The 21134-nt window shown below is 39.3% G+C and overlaps 1 pseudogene; it reads left to right on the top strand.

The window, feature by feature from the left end:
• The first annotated feature begins 958 nt into the window (after positions 1-958).
• Positions 959-1120, top strand: LOC115300452 (annotated as a pseudogene).
• The last annotated feature ends 20014 nt before the right edge of the window (positions 1121-21134 follow it).

Consider the following 21134-nt stretch of genomic DNA (forward strand, 5'->3'; position numbering starts at 1 on the left):
AAAAAGTCACACTATATATGTTAACAAAGAGCTCTTACAATGATAAGAAAAAGACAAATATTCCCAATAGAAAATATGGGCAATGGAAAATACAAGGAGAATCTTTCTTTCTCTCTCTGCATTTCCTTCAGAAGGAAGGAAACATTGTCAGTGTAAGTATGAAAATATTCTGGAAATATCTATCAAAATTTAAAAAATATATACCAGAGAGGCCCCTGCGGCTCAGTCAGTTGAGCGTCCAATTCTCGATTTTGGCTCAGGTCTTGATCTCAGTCGTGAGAGTGAGCCCCACTTTGGCTGCTGTGCTGAGCATGGAGACTGCTTGGGACTTTTTCTCTCCCTCTCTCCTCCCCTCCCCTGCTCACACACGCACATGCTCACTCTCTCTCTCTCTTTCAAAATAAATGAACATTTAAATATATAATATATAGATCCCAGAAATCCCACCCTTTAAGAATCCAGCCCAAAGAAATAATCATAATAAGAATATCAGATACAAGTAATAATGATGATACCATCAATAATAATAGTTAACATATATGAAGCCCATTTCATATGTCAGGTTCTGTTTTCAGTATTTTACAAATATTACGCCACTTTGTCTACATGGCAACCCAATGAGGTAAGTGTTATCATTATTTCCCTTTTACAAGTGAGCTAGAAAATATAAAGAGACATAGGATAGCAGTATTTATAATGGAAACAAAGGGATTGTCTAGCAATGGCAAAATAGTTGAACAGAATATGACCATCTAGGGGCACTTGGGTGGTTGAATCAGTTAAACATGACTTCCACTCAGGTCATGATCTCATGGTTGGTGAATTTGAGCCCCTCATCAGGCTCTGTGCTGAAAGCTCTGATTCTGTGTCTCCCTCTCTCTCTGCCACTCTCCACCACTCATACTCTCTCTCTCTCTCAAAAATATATAAACAAAAATTTTAAAAAATATGACCATCCATCGCTTCTTGGCCTTTTGGCTAAGATCAAGTGTAGTATCTGTTCTTATCAGTTTAATAAAAATATGACCATCCATAGCATACGACAGAGTACAACTAGATGAAAGATATGGACTAGTGGTTCTCAACCCTGGCTAAATGCAGAATCATTTGGGGATCATTTGACAAACACAGATGCGTGGACCCAACACCAATTAAATCAGCATCTGGGGGCTGTGTGTGTGTGTGTGTGTGTGTGGAACATTTCCAAACACACACACACACACACACACACACACACACACATATGTATATGGACAATGTTTGGAAATATACAGATGTAGTTGCTATTAGTTAAGAAATGGGATACAAATGGCCGATAAGTCCAGAACAGAGAGAGGAGGCATCGAGAGGATGATGGAAAGAAGGTAAAAGAAGGTAAAAAAGAAAAATAGGCTTTAAACTGAAGTTTACCATATAAAACAGCATATATTCTCATAGTAGTTATATCAAGAAAGTGAGATTTTAGGTAACTTCTAATACTTAAATGTATAAAAATATACATTCTATAAATATGTCATTTATATAATCTCCCCCCACCTCCCCAGTTCACATGATGTCCTCTGCTGGAACAAGTTTCCTTTAATCACTTATCCTTGGGGCTGCAGAATGGATTTGTTCTCTCTCATGCTCCTTGGGGCTGCAGAGATGGATTTGTTCTCTCTCATGCTCAACCCTGTCCCATTGTCCTTTGCTTCTAAAGCACTTAACACAGTTTGAAATTATTTGTGTGGCTATTAGTCTATCTCTGCCTCTAAAGTAGAAGCCACAAGAGGTCAGTGACCAGATCTGCATTGCTCTCCATCAAATTCCAGCGTCGTGCCCAGTGTTGGGCACATAGGGGGTCTCCTCACAAAAAACCTTAGTAACCACTTGGATCATTTCTCTGTATTTAATAACTTTCCACATGTTCTTGCCTGTGCTCTAATGAGATTTTTGTGGTCTTTGTTGTCTGGGACTGTGTCTTACACCTTTTTATTCTCTTGAAATCTCAACAGATCTGTCAGTGGCTGATCTGATATGTTGCTAACCCTTGTTTCCATCTGGAGCGTCACCATTTTCCTTTATATTGTGCTCACTGCTGCTGTCACCTTGCCCTGCTGCTGTGGGGGGAGGATCGGTTGGAATAAGGGTCCCAAAGGGTTTTGTCCTTTGTCATCCCAGAGGGTTTTGTCCTTTTAACTACAGTTCAGCTCCTTTGATTCTACTTTGACGCTCATCAGTTGCTAAGTAAGTTACCATTCCCTTTTCTGTGAGCTCCCCTCTCGTCCAGCCCCCAGTGGTAGAATTTCCCATTCATCTTGGTATTAACTAATGATGTCCCTCACATATTCCCATGTTGAATTCCTAACCTGTGGTACCTCAGAATGTGACTGTTTTGGAAGCAGGACCTTTCAAGTGGTAATAAAATTAACATGAGACCTTTTGAGTGGGCCCCGAGTCCAATCTGACCGGTGTCCTTGTAAGAAAAGGAAGACACAAGGATGTAGTTACCCAGAGGAAAGGCCATGTGAGGACACAGGAGAAGGCAGCCATCTGAAAGCAGCCTCAAAAGAAACCAACCCTACTGGAACTTTGACCTTGATCTCGGTCTTCTGGCCTCCAGAACTGTGAGAAAATTAATTTCATTGTGGAAGCCACCAGTTGGTGGTATTTCTGTTATGGCAGCTCTAGCAGATGCACACACTCACGTGGGTCTCCCACAGATGGACAGAGACCTCTCATGGTACCACCCTATGCTGCCCTCCCTCCTACCAGTCAACCAGTGCCCTGGGAAGGGCAAACAACCCGTCAGCTGATGTCTTCTGAAGGGTGAGTTTCTTGCTTTTCTGGGGCAGTTTCTGATACTCTTTCCACCTCTCCCAGAAGTTGGGGACAGTGTTCCTCTTCACACAGGAGTCTCGATCTTAGGACCACAGGAAGCTCACTATTACCATAGACGCAGCTTAATTATTTCTCTTTAGAAGGCCTAGCCGGTACTCTTCACATTAGTCTCCTGATACTCAGTCTTGGTAACATAGAGTTCTTGATTGAGGCATCCAAATCAGGAATCTACTAAAGTTAAATCTTTCTTCCGAGTTTCTCTCAGGACTTTGGGAAACCAAGAAAGCCCACAAAGGCTACATTGGAGATAACCCTTCCTTTGAGAAAGGAAAACCTCTCATAATACATGCTGGAGGCATCATCACCGAAAGGAACACTCAGACCCCACTTCTGTTTCACTACTCAGAAACCACAGTATTTGTTATTGAAACATGATTAAGGAAACCAAATGCCAAGGAAAACGTGGCTTTTTACCATAGGTTTATGACAGTTTATAATCTACAGTCAATGTTGGGAAAATAAAATTTGACCTTTTGGGTTCTGTCAATAAAAAAGATCAAGGTCAAAGCATCCAGACAAAATAATAACAATAATAAAAATGGAAAAAAGTAATAAGGCTGATATCTAACCATCAATGAGTTTTTATTTTTAAACATTTCATTTAAAAAAAACACTCTTGGAACAAAGTGCCAAATGACTTGTACCAATGGAAATAAGTCTTATATTTGGCTGTAGTTCCTAACCTCATTATACAAACACTAGAAGTTTGTCATTACCAAGTCTCTGTCTCGTATCTAAGCTTGCTTGGGGTCATGGGATAAGGAGTGAAGACAGAGACAAGTCTGATTTGCAGAACTTAGTATATTTTTACTGTCTTCATTTTGTACTCTAACATCAAGAGAGGCAACACAATATTTCAAACCCTATGCATTGGAAGGCTATGACAAAGTCCTATTAACAAAGAATATGTATGCTAAGTACCCTTCTTCCATACTGTAATGCCTGTCACAGCTACCTGCCAGTTCATTCTCTCTCTGTCATTACCATGACAACCCCCATCAGTCACAAGCAGCCGGAGCAACCAGGAAGTAAAGACTGAGTCTTTATCCCCAACTCATGTGACTTCTAATAACAGTCTTGTTTTTTGATACGCTCTTGCCTCATTACAACATCGAGTAGCCAGTCATTAGCCCTGGGGAGGTCCGAGGGCTCTTGGGCTCTTTCCACCTAGGACTGCTTAGATTCTGGTTTCCTCTTCAATATCCAATTGAGAGTATGTTGACTAAGTCCTTAGTTTTCCAGCTCAATCAAATTATACCACAATCATTAAATGAGACTAAAATTATACAAGACTAAAGGCAAGGTTGAATGACACTAGGCAACAAACAAATCAATGAAAGCCCTATCAGAAAGGAAATGGAAGAAACAACATACAGGTCAACCACATTTGCAGTTTTTTGTATCCTAGATGGGGTGTCTTGTATAATTCGCCACAACTTCTTTTGATTAACAATCTTTAGAAGCTTCCCAAACCAAAATATCTGTTATAAATATTTCAGGTTCATTGAAATGATACAGTTAAAGATATAATGAACTATGGCTATAACTGGAGACTTCTATAATAGCTTTTCTCCACAAGCTGAGGACACAGTAATTATTCTTCATATAGTTTGTAATCCTGAATTGGGTAAAATCCAACTACTCCTAGAGAGACTGCTATCTAAAATAAAAGAATAAATAACTGACAAACCTGTCTGCCATTTGAGGGTCTATCCATGACTTAGTTTTAATCTCTTGATAAGTCAATTTTACATTTTCTACCTTAAAGCCTTAGGTAAAATCTATAGATGAGCTATGTGTGTATTTAAATGAAGCTGTAGAACACTGATAATGCTTTTCTTTACATTAAACATAGCACCACACTGAAAAGTTGCAAAAGCATGGAAGAGAAATGAAAAGGATCCATTTCAATGACAGGAGAAATACAGACAGTTAATTGTAACGCAAGGTGAGAGGAAGTACAACAGTGATAAATACACACAAGACCATCGATGGTGCTAAAGTAAATAAAAGCAATGTTGCCAGCAAGTTAGAGAAAAACTTCGCTGAAGCAGGAACATTTAGACTGAGCCTTAAAAGTGAAAAGGATTCATGGGATGTTCAGGATGGTAAGGATGCTCATGACAAGAAAATGGCAGGTTCAAAAGCATGGAAGCAAGTGATGTCAGTGAAAATGGCAAAGATCTTCAAAACTTCTCTCCTCCATAAAAATAATGAGAAAACTGGCAACAATGGTCAAAATCAACTTTACAGAAAGCAGTAAACTAATTAAAGCCTTACAGCAATCTGGGTAGGAATTACTCAAGGAAAACATTTAGGGGTGCCTGGGTAGTAGCTCAGTCACTTAAACATCCAACTCTTGATTTCAGCTCAGATCATGATCTCACGGTTGTGAGATCAAGCCCCACATAGGGCTCCACACCAAACACAAAGCCTGTTTGAGATTCTCTCTCTCTTTGCCCCTCCTCTGCTCATGCTTTCTTTCTCAAAATAAATATTAAAAAAAAAAAGAAAAGTAGCTGAATCTTGGTAAAAAGAAAGCATTTTGTGGTGTTTTAACTTTTCCTCTATTTCACTCACCACTCTAGAGTAGCCTTGAAAATTAGCAGCCCATAATCATGATGAAAACCAGCAGGCTGGCAGCCACCAGAGGAAACAGAACAGGGGTGGAGTTTCTGCACAGCCTCATTTCCAGAGAATTATCGCTATTTCGCCTAGCTAGTAATCCCTGTTCTTGCTGTCTGTATCTGACCTCACTTGCTGTCCATTACTTACTTGACTTGACTCTGGGTCCTTCCAGTACAAACAGACTTTTCCCTAAGCACATTTGTCAAAACAATTACCATCAACAGGTTCACTTCATGGCTGCCCAAAGAGGTGAATAATAGTTGGGGCAAGGAGTCGACTAACCAAGAACCTAAACAGAACAACTGGAGAATGAGATCTTCAGAGAGGCTTTGGAAAGCTTCTAGGTATTTCTGGGAATCCAAAAGACTATGCCTCTACACATGGTTATGCATATTCCCATGGGATAAAACGTGCTCAGGGAAGACCTGAAAAGGTCCTATGCTCTCACCTCTGGCCAACTTAAGGCTTCACACCAAGCAGGACAGTTACAAGTTGCAAACTGCTTGGCTGTTTGTTGAAGGCATGTCCCAACACATGACAGAGTCGTTTGGCAAAGGCTGGCAACCATATATGTTCCAGGTTAAGTAAACCTCTGTCCAATCACTGGTTGCCCAGTGAGCTAAATGAGCAGATATTTCAATGGCCACACACAACATAGAACACATACAACAGAATTAGTCCCGTAGTGGGATGACATATACCAGGTGCTAAAAGGAAGAGAAAAAAAACAACCTGTCAACCAAGAATTCTATATCAAGCAATATCATCCTTCAAAAATGAAGATTTTCACAGATAATCAACAACTAAGAGAACTTGCAGCCTGACTCTACAGGAAATGCTAAAAGGTGTCCTTCAAGCTAAAATAAAAGGACACTAGGCAGGAGGTTGAATCCATATAAAAATGAGCATCAGTAAAGGAGGCAATAACAAAATTAAAGAGAGAAAAAGACAATTAAACAATAATAGTTGAAAGCTCCAATACTCCACTTTCAATAATGGACAGAAGAACTAGACAGAAGATTAACAAGGAAATAAAAGACTTGAACAACACTATAAAGCAATTAGACCTGATATACATCTATAGAACACTCATCTACCAACAGATAGGATCTAATTTCTTCTCAAGTGCACATGGAACATTCTCCAGGAGAGACCATATGCATGGCCAAAAAGAAAACGCCAATTTTTTTTTAACGTTTTTAATGTTTTATTTATTTTTGATACAGAGAGAGACAGAGCATGAGAGGGGGAGGGGCAGAGAGAGAAAGAGATACAGAACCGGAAGCAGGCTCCAGGCTCTGAGCTGTTAGCACAGAGCTTGATGCGGGGCTCAAACCCACAAATGTGAGATCTGACCTGAGCTGAAGTCAGAGGCTTAACCGACTGAGCCACCCAGGGGCCCCAACACCAATATGTTTTATGAAGAAACACAAATCACATGACATATGTTCTTCAAGCACAAAAGAATTAAATTAGAAATCTGTAACAGTAAAAAATTTGGGAAATTCAAAAATAACAAAAATTAATCCACACACTCCTGAATAAAAAACAAGTCAAAAAAGAAATCACAAGAGAAATTTCAAAAGACTTTGAAATGAAAACACAACATACTAACACTTATGGGATGCAGGTAAAACAGAGCTTAGCATAATTTATAGCTGTAAATGCCTACATTGAAAACAAAGAAAGATCTCAAATCAGTAACTTCAACTTCTGCCTAAAGAAACTAAAAAAGAAGAGCAAACTAACCTCAAGGAAAGCCGAGAATAGTAAGAAAAATGAGAGTGCAAATAAATAAAACAGAAAATAGAAAAATAATGGAGAAATATCAATGAAACCAAAAGTTGGTTGTTTGAAAAGATCAATGAAATTGGCAAACCTTTAATTGGAATGGCCAAGAAAAAAGGGAGGCATCTCAAAATACCAAAATCAAGAATGAAAAAGGGGACACTATGAGCAATCCTGCAGAAGTACAGAGAATAATAAGGGAACAGCATGACCCTTGTATGCTAACAAATTAGAAAACCTAAATGGACACATTTTAGTAAAAGACACAAACTATCAAAACTGACTCCAGGAGGAATAGAACATTTCAATAGATCTAAAAACAAATAAAGAGTTTTAATCAATAATCAAAAAACTTCCCAGGGGAAAAAAAAAAAACCTCAGGACAAAATGGCTTCACAGGTGAATTCTATTAAACAATTAAAAAAGAATTTAGGGGCCCCTGGGTGGCTCAGTTGGTTTAGCATCTGACTCATGGTTGTGGCTCAGGTCATGATCTCACAGTTTGTGGGTTTGAGCTCTGTTTCAGGGTAGATGCTGGCAAGGCAGAGCCTGCTTGGGATTGTCTTACTCCCTCTCTCTCTGCCCCTTCCCTGCTCCTGCACATTCTCTCTGTCAAAATATATACACTTAAAAAAAAATAAAGAAAGAATTTACACCAATTATTTACAAACTCTTCCAAAAGAAATAGGAGGAAACACTTCCCAATTTATTTTATGAGGTAATACCCAAAGCTGACAAAGACATCACAAGCAAAGAAAACTATTGAGCAATATTCCATGAGTATAGATTGAAAAATCTGGGGCGCCTGGGTGGCTCAGTTGGTTAAGCACCCGACTTCAGCTCAGGTCATGATCTCACAGTTTGTGAGTTTGAGCCCCGCATCAGGCTCTGTGCTGACAGCTCAGAGCCTAGAGCCTGCTTCAGATTCTGTATCTCCCTCTCTCTCTCTCTCTCTGACCTTCTCCTGCTCGTGCTGTCTCATTCTGTCTCTCAAAAATAAATTTTAAAAAAAACATAAAAAAATTTTTATAGATTGAAAAATCCACAAAATACTGGCAAACCAAACCCAGCAACATATATAAGGACCATATATACATAAGGACCAAGTGGGATTTATTGCAGGAGCACAAGGCCGTTTTAACATATAAAAATTAAAAAATGTAACACACTATATGCATAATATAAAGAACAAAGCTCACATAAGCTCAGTAGAGCTGAAAAAGCATTTGACAAAATCCAACACCTTTTCCTGATAAAAAAATGATAATCAACAAGATATGAAGTTTGTTAGGCCATCTATGTAAATGGCCATCTACTAAAAACCCACAACTAACATCATACCTGATGGTGAAAGACCTGATGAACTCACAGTTTGTGAGTTTGAGCCCTGCATCAGGCTCTGCACTGACAGTGCTGAGCTTGTTTGGGATTCTCTCTCTCTCTCCCTCTCTCTCTGCACCCCCCAAAATAAATAAATAAGCAAACAAAATAAAAGAAAGTCAAATTAATCATGTGGACAAATTTGAAAAACCTCTGCAAGGCTGCAAGGAAAAAAGACAAAATAGTAATATAATGAGAAGGTGATGGATATGAAGGAAAGAAAATTGAGACCCAACACAGAAAATCAGTACACCGTAAGAAGAGATCAGAACAAATAGGATAGAATAATTAATTAAATAAAAAATAGAAAAAAGCCTTCATCCAGTGAAAAAAAGACCTGAATCCAGGGAATAAAGGACTCATATGTTCCATACAACATAAATGAAGAGGCAAGATATGTTAGATCTGCCCAAGCAAATCTTTATAATTTAAGTGATAAACAAAGAATTCTACCAACATCCAGGATGGAGAAAAACAACCTAAAAAGGAGCAAAACCTGAGGTGGCCTCAGACTTCTCCACAAACAATAAGTGACAGGCTATACCAAGTTGACAAAATTTTGAATGAAAATGTTCTTCTCCATCATGAAGCCAGCAAAAACATTCTCAGATATCTAAGAACTCAGAAAGCATACGCCTACATGGCCATCCTGAAAACCGTATTCAAGTTCATGAGGACAACTGGATTTCCACAACCAAAAGAATGAAGTCACCTTACAAATATATGAAAATTAACTCAAAATGGGTCAATGACTTGCATGTAATCACTAAAATCATAACACCCTTAGCAGAAGATACAAGGGAAAAAAGCTTTGTGACGTAAGGTTTGGAAGTGATTTGTTAGATATGCTATGAAAAGCATAGGTGGCAAAAATAAAAGGAGATAAATTAGACTGTATCAAAACTAAAACCTGGTGCATCAAAGGACATTATCATGAGCTTGAAGACAACATACAGAAGAGGAGAACATACTTGCAAGTCGTATATATTTCTGATAGGAGATCGATATACAGAATATAAAAAGAACACTTACCACTCAACAAAGAAGCAACTCAACTTAAAAATGGGCAAAGGACTCAATAATTATTTTCCAAAGATCTTCAAGTAGACAATAAGCACATTAAAAGATTTTCAGCATCTCTAATCACTAGGAATGAAAATCAAAACCCGTAGTGAGATACCTACCACTGCACATCCATTAGAATGGCTCTAATTTGAGAAATTGGAAAATAACAGAGATGTTGGGGAGGATGTGGAGAAATTAGAACTTTGTGCATTGATGCTGGAAATGTAAAATAGTGCAGCCATTGTAAAAAATGGTATAGCAATTCCTCAAAAAGTTAAACGTTTGATTACCAGGATATAGCAATTCACTTCTGGGTATACACTGAAGACAAATCAAAGCAGAAACTCACACTGTTACTGTACACCTATATTCATCATTTTTTCCAGTTTATTTTACATTTTTATTCTCAAGTCAGTTAATACAGTATCATCTTGGCTCAAGAATAGAACCCAGTGATTCGTCTCTTACACACGACACCTGTGCTTATCCTGAAAAGTGCCTCCCTTAATGCCTGTCACCCGTTTACCCCACCGTCCACCCCACCCCCAGCAGCTCAGTCTGGTCTCTGTATTTGAGAGTCTCTTATTGTACATCTATACTCATAGCAGCATTATTCACAAGAGCCAAAAGGTAGAAGCAATCTAAGTGTCTATGAACACAGGAGTGAATCAGCAAAATGTGGTATACAATACAATGAAATATAATCTTAAATTATATTCAATATAATACTGTAATAAGTATTCCAATATCTTAAAAGGAAGAAAATTCTGACAACATGGTATGACATGGATGAGTCTTAAGGACAATGTGTTGAGTGACATATCCACTTTATACGAAGCACCTAACGTAGTCAAATTCAAAGTCACAAAGGAGAACAGTAGTTACCAGAGGCTAGGGGGAGAAAGGATGGGGATTCAATATTTAATGAATAGAGTTTCAATTTGGGAAGATAAGAAGTTCTCGAGATCGATACTGGTGTGATTGTTGTATAGTAATGCCAATGTACTTAATGCCATAGAATTGTACACCTAAAAACAGTTAAAATGGTGAATTTTATGTTATGTAGATTTTATCACATAAAAACATAATCCATATAGAAAAACATAGTATATAACACGGTATGGAAACATACAAGCCAGAAACATAAGATGACAGAGGCTCAAAATATCAGTTATGATGATAAATGCTAGTGGGCTAAACTGCCTTACGGACTCTCAAATGGAACACAATGATTTCAATTTTCTGCTCTTTTTTTTAATGTTTATTTATTTTTGAGAGAGACAGAGCACAAGCAGGGGAGGGGCAGAGAGCATGGGAGACACATATGAAACAGGCTCCAGGCTCTGATCTGAGCTGTTAGCACAGAGCCCAACTTAGGGCTTGAACTCATGAACCTTGAGATTATGAGAGTTCGAATCCCACAACTTCACGAACTTAAGTAGGAGATTACTAAAAAATAAAATCTTTAAGGGCACCTGGGTGACTCAGTCAGTTAAGTGTCCAACTTCAGCTCAGGTCATGATCTCAGGGTCCTTGGGTTGGAGCCCCGTGTTGGGCTCTGTGCTGACAGCTCAGAGCTTGGAGCCTGCTTCACATTCTGTGTCTCCCTCTCTCTCTGCCCCTCTCTGGCTCACACTCTGTCTCTCTCCATCTCTCAAAAACAAAGAAGCGTTAAAAAAAATAATAGTAAAATAAAATAAAATCTTTAAAATTTGTTTTTGTAAAATCCATGGCAAAGAGAATCTTAAATATTCCAAAAAGAAATCATTCTGGCTACATCTTTTGACCAGTGCAAAACAACAACAAAAACAATGATTATATACAAACCAACTCCAACTACTTGGAATTTTTTTAAATAATTAAAAACAACAGAGACACTCACAAGACACTTTAGCTAGTCTTATCAAGTAAAAGAAAATTACAGTATACAATATACAAAATAGTAATCAGAAAGATACAGACACAGATATGGAGAGATTACTCTGCTAAACATATGCAAATCAATTTAAAATCTGAATAAAGTAGATGATGTTCTAGAAAAAAATTAATTGGGAAAGTTGACTGAAAAGAAGTAAGAACATCTTAAGGGAGGAGCAGTGTTGTAGGTTAGCAAACTGAGTAAAAAATTAAAAATCATCAACTTGCTGGTTTGGTTTCTGTAAACTGCTTTGCAAATGTATCTCTCTGCTCACTGTTCTGACTAACTGCGTGGTGACCGCTATGTGGCCCTCTGTTGGAAATATCAGAAGGTGCTAACCTCGCCTGTAAATTTGCCTGCTTTCTAAACAGACAACTTAGATTGTAAATTGCACTCCCACCCCGCTATATAATTGGTCATTTCAAGACCCTCATAAGACAAAGAACTTTAAAACTGATAGGGTCCCGCCAGAACTACCGTCTGTTTGTAAAAATGTGACTGGGTGTCCTAAAATGCTGAAAACTTTAATTGGTTAACGGAATGATGATGTTTGATGCCTAGCTAAAGTCAACATAAGCTCACTGCCACCTTTGTTCAGGGCCATTCTCTGCTCCTTAACACCAGGGAGATCAGGTTTGGCCCGGCTGTAAATAAAATCTTGCCTCGCTTCTATCAGCGTTTGGTGGTCTTTATCATCACCCTGTTACAGGCATCTGGGTGGCTCAGTTAAGTGGCCGACTTTGGCTCAGGTTATGATCTCATGGTTCGTGGGTTCGAACCCCACGTAGGGTTCTGTGCTGACCGCCCAGAGCCTGTTTCAGATTTGTGTCTCCCTCTCTCTCTGCCTCTCACCCGCTCGTGCTCTGTCTCTCTGTCTCAAAAACAAAATAAACTATAAAAATATTTTTAAACGAAAAATATAAAAAAGAACATTTTAAGGAAAAATCACTATAGAAGAGAAGATAAAATTGTTAAGAAAGTGCAGGGCTCAATTCACTAATTCTTTTAAACTTCCAAGGAATATATACTTCCTCCAAACTTTTTTACAGAGCACCAGAAAAACAGAGACAATACTCCTAGTCCCATATATTCGGACTCTATAAACGAAAACATTTGTCATTTTTGCTGCTGCTCTTTTAAAAAATATATAATTGACAAGTGAAATCTCCTTCCTTACTGTCTTTCCCAAGCCCCTCATTCTTCCCCACCCACTACCCTTCCTCTGTCCAGGCAACCTTGTCTGCACCTGAGCTTGGATGCTTACAGGCTTTGAGATAAAGGTGGGGTTTTGACTTTGGGAGGACAAGATAAACAACTGAGTGAATGATGGAAAGAATCATATTCACCTCTTCAGAAGAAAATAAAGCCAGGTCCCTATATTCCTCCATACACCAAAATGCACTCCAAGTAAATTAAGGAGTTAAATAGAAACACAACTTGCAAAAGGAATCAGAAGAAAATGGAGATGAGCACTTATCTAAGCTTGTGTGTATGAGGAATATACTATATGTTGAAGGTACAGTAAAAAATTTTTTAAGCTTATTCATGGCAGGGGAGGGTGGAGAGAGAGAATCCCAAGTAGGCTACACACTGTCAGCATGGAGCCTGACGCAGGGCTTGAACCCATGCACCGTGAGATCATGACTGGGACCAACACCGAGAGTCGGACGTTTAACTGACTGAGCCATGCAGGCACCCCTGAAGTTATAGAAAATTGTAATTAAATATTCAAAACTTCCAAATTAGAAAACATAATTTCACAGTAGAAAATAAGCAGAGAACCTGAACAGGCAATACACACAAGAAGAAATACAAATAATAAACACAAAACTATTACATCTCTAGTTACCAAAAATATGCAAATTAAATTCTAACAATGAGATACACTCTTCATCTCCTTCTTGCCCCCCCCCCAATTTGGTAATTTAGCAAAAAATAAAAAAATATAATAGTGCGTAAGAGGCTGTGGGGAGTGTGTCCTCATATATTAACATCTTCAGTGTAAATTGATACAGCAATTTTCATTACAGCTTAAAAAATCATGGCCCCTACCCAAGGAGTCTACATCTTAAAATTCATCAGGATATATGAGAGGTATTTTAAGTCTCTGTATGCCTCGTTCATAATAGGAAAATGTACATAAACCACTGGTCATTGGACATTGGCTGTAAGTATCTTACCGTTGATAGAAGATTTTTAACCTTTAAAAACTACATAGTAAAAGAGGGGCACCTGGGTGGCTCAGTCAATTAAGTGACCGACCTCAGCTCAGGCCATGACCTCATGGTTCATGGTTCAAGCCCTGTGTTGAGCTCTGTGCTGACAGCCCAGAGCCTGGTGCCCGCTTCAGATTCTGTGTCTCCCCTGTCTCTCTCGGCACCTCCCCTGCTTGCACTCTGTCTCTCTCTTGCTCTGAATAAATAAATAAATAAATAAACACTAAAATAGTTTTTTTAATTACATAGGAAAAGAATATGTAATAACAAAAAATGTTAGCAATGTATTGACAAATGGGAAACAAGCAAGTCACCAAACACAACTCCTACATGGAGGTTAAGAATCATTTTCTCTAGGTGATGGGATTATATCTAATTTTTATTTTCATGTTAGCTTTTTTTCATTGTAGGACTTTCTTTTTACAATTCATGTATTGCTACTTCTATAATCAGAAACAAGATGTGATATGCAGGGGCGCCTGGGTGGCTCAGTCGGTTAAGCCTCCGACTTCAGCTCAGGTCAGATCTCATGTTCGTGGGTTTGAGCCCCACGTCAGGCTCTGTGCTGACAGCTAGCTCAGAGCCTGGAGCCTGCTTCCAGTTCTGTGTCTCCTTCTCTCTCTGCCCCTCCCTCTCTCATGCTCTGTCTCTCTCTGTATCAAAGTAAACAAAACATTAAAAAAATAAAAAAAGATATGATATGCAGATAATCAAACTCAATATTCAGAGTAGAAGATGCTGAGATCTCGCTTTACGAAGAGGAAAGGGCGGAGGGCCAGACCCACAGAACAATGAGATAAGAGTGAGTCCGATAGTATTTCTTTGTTCTTAAAAGAGTGAGACCTGTCCATCAACCTTCAGGGCGGTACATATTATGTGCAATTGAATTTGCTTTACAGCTCAATTACCTAAGTTTTCCTTGCGTTTTTATGATATAAATGCAGGTCCTACTTGGGCAGATCACACCGTTCCAGAGCACACCCACAGAACCCCCAAAGGATCATTCTCTCTCCCTTGTGACCCAGATCATGGTGCAGCCAGGGCTCCTGGCCTCCTCTCTCCAGTTCTCTAATAGAGGTGTAGATGACACACACACACACACACACACACACACACACACACACACACACACACCTTTCCCAATTAACTCTCCCACACTTACCGCCGGTTCCAAAAGGTGAAGAGAGAAGATCTGTTGACCTGGCTAGAGGAAGTGTTTCTTTTTATAATCCTTCCACCCGGCTACCCAGAGGCTATTGCCTCCTCCCAATCTAGGATTCCACAGAAAAGTGGGTGGGGAAGTGAGCGGAGGCCCTGCTCACTGCTCACAGGCAATTCCCCTATAAGAAATGCAGATCTTCAAGTACAACAACGACCAAGAAGTAGTTTTACAGAAGTCTTATCTCCTCAATTCAGCAATTAGTTGGCCAGTAAAGTGGATCCGGTGAAAATATGTTCTCTTGAAACATTCTATATCAACTTCATTTCTGGAAAAAATATGGTGCCATGAGAATTCACTTTTTTTTTCATCACTTTTAAAAATCTGTAGATTAAATCCTTGTTTGAAAATCTGTGGCATTTCCTAAGTGGTACAATTAATGGAAGCCCTCCTACTGGCATTTAGAATGTCACATACATAGTGCAGAGTGAACGGCACAACGGAATTATAATAAAGATGGTATTCTTGACATGTTATGTTAAAGAAGAAGAAAATGAGAATGAGAAGTCTCCCTGATTCTAAAACCATATTCATGTGATATTGTGAATACCACAAAAGATACGTAAGATATCTCTTGGGAATATTCTGAACTACCCCAAAGCTATAATTTATTAAACATCAAATAAGCATGTTTTATGAAGAATGTGGGGGAAAATGGTGGCAGTTGGGGAAGCTCTGATTGTTCGAAATGTGGCTAATCTGATTAGGGGAGAGAGTATTTGTACTAGAAAATGTTTATGTTTCCCTTTGCTGTTAGCAGCAAGCTTCTCCTGAGATAACAAGTTTTAGGCTGTTAATTAATTTTAACTATCAGCATAATTAAGGGCATACAATGAGGGATAACTTAGAAGCTATATGACTTGGACTTCCCTTGAAATCTTGGGTAGAAGCCTTAGCCTGAGATCTTACTTCTTAAGAAGTTCTTCCTTGACAAAGAAATCCATTTCTATTACTAACCAGTTTCTCAAACTTGGATTCTAGGAGTTCTAACCTCCTGCCTACAGGCCTTTTCACCTTTGCTGTATTTCAACCCCTCCCACATTCCATGTAGGGCAAAGACTCTGGGAAGGCTCATGGCTTGAGCAACCCACCTCACTGGTTTTTGACAATGCCAAGCCTTCTACAGTGCCTGGCACAGATAAGGCCCCAGTGAATCTTTCTTGAATATACTTGGTGGAGTGGCAGGTTAATAGCAGCCCTACAGTGAATAATGAAAGTAATCCCAAAGAGTACCCTAGAGACATGGCAAACTCTTCCATCTCTTCTATGAGATCATAACTGGATTTGGCCCATTAATGAGAAGTCTGCATTTTGACAAGTTTCTTAATCCATTTTATTGACTGACACATGTATTCCTCCACTCATTCCATCCAGGAGGAAAACAGTATCAATGGTTCTAAAATATAGGGAGAATCTTTGTTAAGATGGTCTGCCTATAGGAGCCCAATCAAAATGCCTGAGCCTTGGTCTAAAATCAAGAAGACAAGAAATGACAGGTGTTGGTGAGGATGTGGGGAAAAGGGAACCCTCATGCAGTGTTGGTAGGAATATTAATCAGTGCAGCCACTGTGGAAAACAATAAGGAGGTTCCTCAAAAAATTAAAAGTAGAAATACTGTAGGGACACCTGGGTGGCTCAGTGAGTTGAGCACCCAACATCGGCTCAGGGCATGATCTCACAGTTCATGGATTCAAGCCCCGTGTTGGGCTCTGTGCTGACAGCTCAGAGCCTGGAGCCTGTTTCAGATTCTGTGTCTCTCTCTCTGCCCCTCCCCACTCACACTATGTCTCTCTAAATTAAATAAACATTAAAAATTCTTTTAAGAAATAATGTATGATTCAATAATTTCACTATTGGGTACTTACCCAGAGAAAATGAAAACACTTAACGGCAAAAAGACATACATACCACTATGTTCACTGCATTATTTACAGTAGCCAACACATGGGCACAACCTAAGCATCCATCAATAGATGAATGAATAAAAAATATTACACAGCCATAAAAATGAGGTTATGCCATTTGAGACAGCATGGACAGACCCAGAGGGTATTACGCTAAGAGAAATAAGTCAGACTAGAAAGACAGATACTATATGATTCACTCATAAATGTGATCTATGCACCAAAAACGATAAAATACCTAGGAATAAACCTAACCAAAGAGGTGAAAAATCTATACACTGAAAACTATAGCAAGCTCATGAAAGAAATTGAAGATGACACCAAAAAATGGAAAAATATTCCATGCTCCTGGATAGGAAGAACAAACAGTGTTAAAATGTTGATATTACCCAAAGCAATCTACATATTCAGTGCAATCCCTATCAAAATAAGACCAGCATTCTTCATAGAGGTAGAACATACAATCCTAAAATGTGTATGGAACCAGAAAAGACCCCGAATAGCCAAAGAAATCTTGAAAAAAAAACCCCTGAAACTGGAGACATCACAATCTCAGACTTCAAGCTGTGTTACAAAGCTGTAATCATCAAGACAGCATGGTGCCGGCACAAGAACACACAGATCGATGGATGGAATAGAATAGAGAACCCAGAAATGGACCCACAAACATATGACCAACTAATCTTTGACAAAGCAGGAAAGACTATCAATGGAATAAAGACAGCCTCTTCAGCAAATTGTGCTGGGAAAACTGGACATTCACATGTAGAAAAATGAACCTGGGCCACTTTCTTACACCATGAACAAAGATAAACTCAAAATGGATGAAAGAGCTAAATGTAAGATAGGAAGCCATCAAAATCCTCGAGGAGAAAAAAGGCAAAAACATCTTTGACCTCATTGCAGCAACTTCTTACTCAACACATCTCTGGAGGCAAGGGAAGCAAAAGCAAAAATGAACTATTGGGGCCTTATCAAAATAAAAGCTTCTGCCCAGTGAAGGAAAACAATCAGCAACATTAAAAGGCAACTGATGGAATGCAAGAAGATACTTGCAAATGATATATTAGATAAAGGGTTAGTATCCAAAATCTATTAAGAATTTATCAAACTCAACACCCAAAAAAACAAATAATCCAGGGAAGAAATGGGCAAAAGATATGAATAGACACCTCTCCAAAGAAGACATCCAGATGGCTAACAGGCACATGAAAAAAATGCTCAACATCTCTCATCATCAGGGAAATACAAATCAAAACCACAATGAGATACCACCTCACGCCAGTCAGAGTAGCTAAAATGAACAAATCAGAAGACTATAGATGCTGGTGAGGGTGTGGAGAGACAGGCACCCTCCTACACTGTTGGTGGAAATGCAAACTGGTGCAGCCACTCTGGAAAACAGTGTGGAGGTTCCTCAAAAAATTAAAAATAGAACTACTGTATGGCCCAGCAATTGCACTACTAGGTATTTATCCAAGGGATACAGGTGTGCTGTTTCAAAGGGGCACATGCACCCCAATGTTTATAGCAGCACTATCGACAATAGCCAAAGTAGGGAAAGAGCCCAAATGTCCATTGACGGAAGAATGGATAAAGAAGATGTAGTATGTATACACACACACACACACACACACACACACACACACAATGGAGTATTACTTGGCAATCAAAAAGAATGAAACCTTGCCATTTGCAACTATGTGGATGAAATTGGAGGGTGTTATGCTAAGTGAAATTAGTCAGAGAAAGACAAATATCATGACTTCGCTCATGAGGAATTTAAGATACAAAATAGATGAACATAAGGAAAAGGAAGCAAAAATAATATAAAAACGGGGAAGGGGTCAAAAGATAAGAGACTCTTAAATAGAGAGAATAAACCGAGTGGCTAGAGGGGCTCTGGGGCGGGGGAAGGGGCTAAGGATAAGGGGCACTAAGGAATCTCCTCCTGAAATCACTGTTGCACTATATGCTAACTTGGATTTAAATTTGATTAATTAATTAAAACATAAATGTGACCTAAAAAATAATGAATAAGCAAACATAGAGTGGAATCAGAACTATAAGTACAGAAAACATACTGATGGTTGCCAGGTGGTTGAGCAAAATGGGTGAAGGAGAGAGGGAGATACAGGCCTCCAGTAATGGACCGAGTAAGTCACAGGACCAGGAAGCAGAGCATAAGGAACACAGTCAGTGACACTGTCGTAGCGATGTCACGGGACAGATGGCAGCTGTACCTGTGGTGAACACAGCAGAATGTATACACTTGGCAAATCCCTTGTCAGTGCTACACCTGAAATTAATGCAACATTGTGGGTCAACTACACTCACACTCAAAAAAACCAGTTCCTAAGAGTTCCACCAGTGCCTGTTCTCAATCACTGTTCTTGCCCTGAACTTGTCTGGAAACAGTCTCTGAAAGAGAAGTGTCCCTTTTTCTCTTAGGTCTCTTTCACAGGAGGCAGCCTGGAAGGGGTACCTAAGCACATGGATCTTGGCAGAAGGAAAAGGAGATCTAGACCTAGCACAGTGACAGACTGGTGGTGTCCTGGAGAAACTTATTTAATGAGGGGCTCCTGGGTGGCTCCGTCGCTTAAGCATCTGACTTCAGCTCAGGTCATGATCTTGCAGTTAATGAGTTTGAGCCCCGCATTGGGCTCTGTGCTGACAGCTCAGAGCCTGGAGCCTGCTTTGGATTCTGTGTCTCCCTCTCTCTCTCTGCCCCTCCCCTGCTCATACTCTCTCTCTCTCTTGAAAATAAACACTAAAAAACTAAAAAAAAAGAAAGTTATTTAATGAACTCCAAGTTTATTATTTTCATCAACAGAGGAGGGATTATAACCCTATTTAATAGAGTTGGTCTGAGAAGTATGACATAACCATAGAATGTATTTAACACGGTCGTATGGGGCATGGCATTCGCTATCCTCACTGCCATTATTATCATTGAGTCACAGAACCGAAGAACCACAGGAACCTAAGGTCTGGCTAAAACCAGACTGGCTAAAACCCCTCAAGAATCTTAGTGTATAGCAGAGTGACTTAAGAAGTGACCTCTAAAGTCAGATAATCCAGGCTTTGCCAATTATTATCTGCGTGGCTTGGGAAAGTTACTTAACTAGAGCCTCAGTCTTCTCATCCATAAAATGGAATCAACAGCATACATTTCATAGTTTTCTTCTGAGGATTAGATATGCCAAAGAATGCACATTTTAGGACAATGCTCAATACCTGTTATTTCTTTTAACGTAGAACCTAGAAAAGAACGCAGCACATAGTAGGTACTCAAATTGTTTGATGAATAAATAAACGTGATTCCCCCCTCCCCGAAATTGTCTTTGGGATACTACTAGAAACTAGTTAAGGAAATCTTTTGATACTGTGTGCACATCTTCCTAGGATAAACTTGAAGCTATTCGGGGTGGTTTGAAATGTCTGAAAGGAAATTGAGACACACAAAGTCTAGGTGGCCACTGTTTCTCAGTGAATGCCGTTTTACGATCCCTTGTCAACTGAACTCGATTCTCTTCTTGTGCTGAACTCAAATACTTTGCTCCATAAGATGAAACCAACACAAACTTCGCCCCTCAAAAAATTGTTTCCCCAAACTCTCAGCTACCTCCCCAGATCTGCAACCCTTTACCTAGTTCCCCTCTCCTGATCAGTTGACTCCTCAGCAAGCCACATCCCTCTCCGGATAGGCTGATAGATGAGTGATAGATTATAAATTCTTTTGCCGTGAGAAATTTGTCTCCTCACAACAAAATGAAGATGTTTTGGGAGCTATTCATAAATTAATGAGTAGCTTCTTCTGGGATGTAGCAGAGTGGAGAAATAAAGACAACTATTGACTGTCCAACTTCCCCCTTAGGCTTGACTGCCAGTTGTTTTCAGGTATGTATTCATTCCTCTGACCAAGCATTCCTCTGATGAATCCAAGGCGACCTATAGATTAGTCAACATGCAAGAGCCAGCTTCTAGCTACCGAGCAAACAGAAAAATCTAGACAATGAGCCAACTCCTAGTGATTTTTTTTTCCTAAATGTGCTACTCCCTCAAACGCTTGGAATCAAACTGACACCATTTCTGAAATTTTTGCATGTTTCCTTTAGAGGAATTATTTTTGGAGA

This window comes from Suricata suricatta, chromosome 8 (assembly GCF_006229205.1).
Source record: "Suricata suricatta isolate VVHF042 chromosome 8, meerkat_22Aug2017_6uvM2_HiC, whole genome shotgun sequence".
NCBI lineage: Eukaryota > Metazoa > Chordata > Mammalia > Carnivora > Herpestidae > Suricata > Suricata suricatta.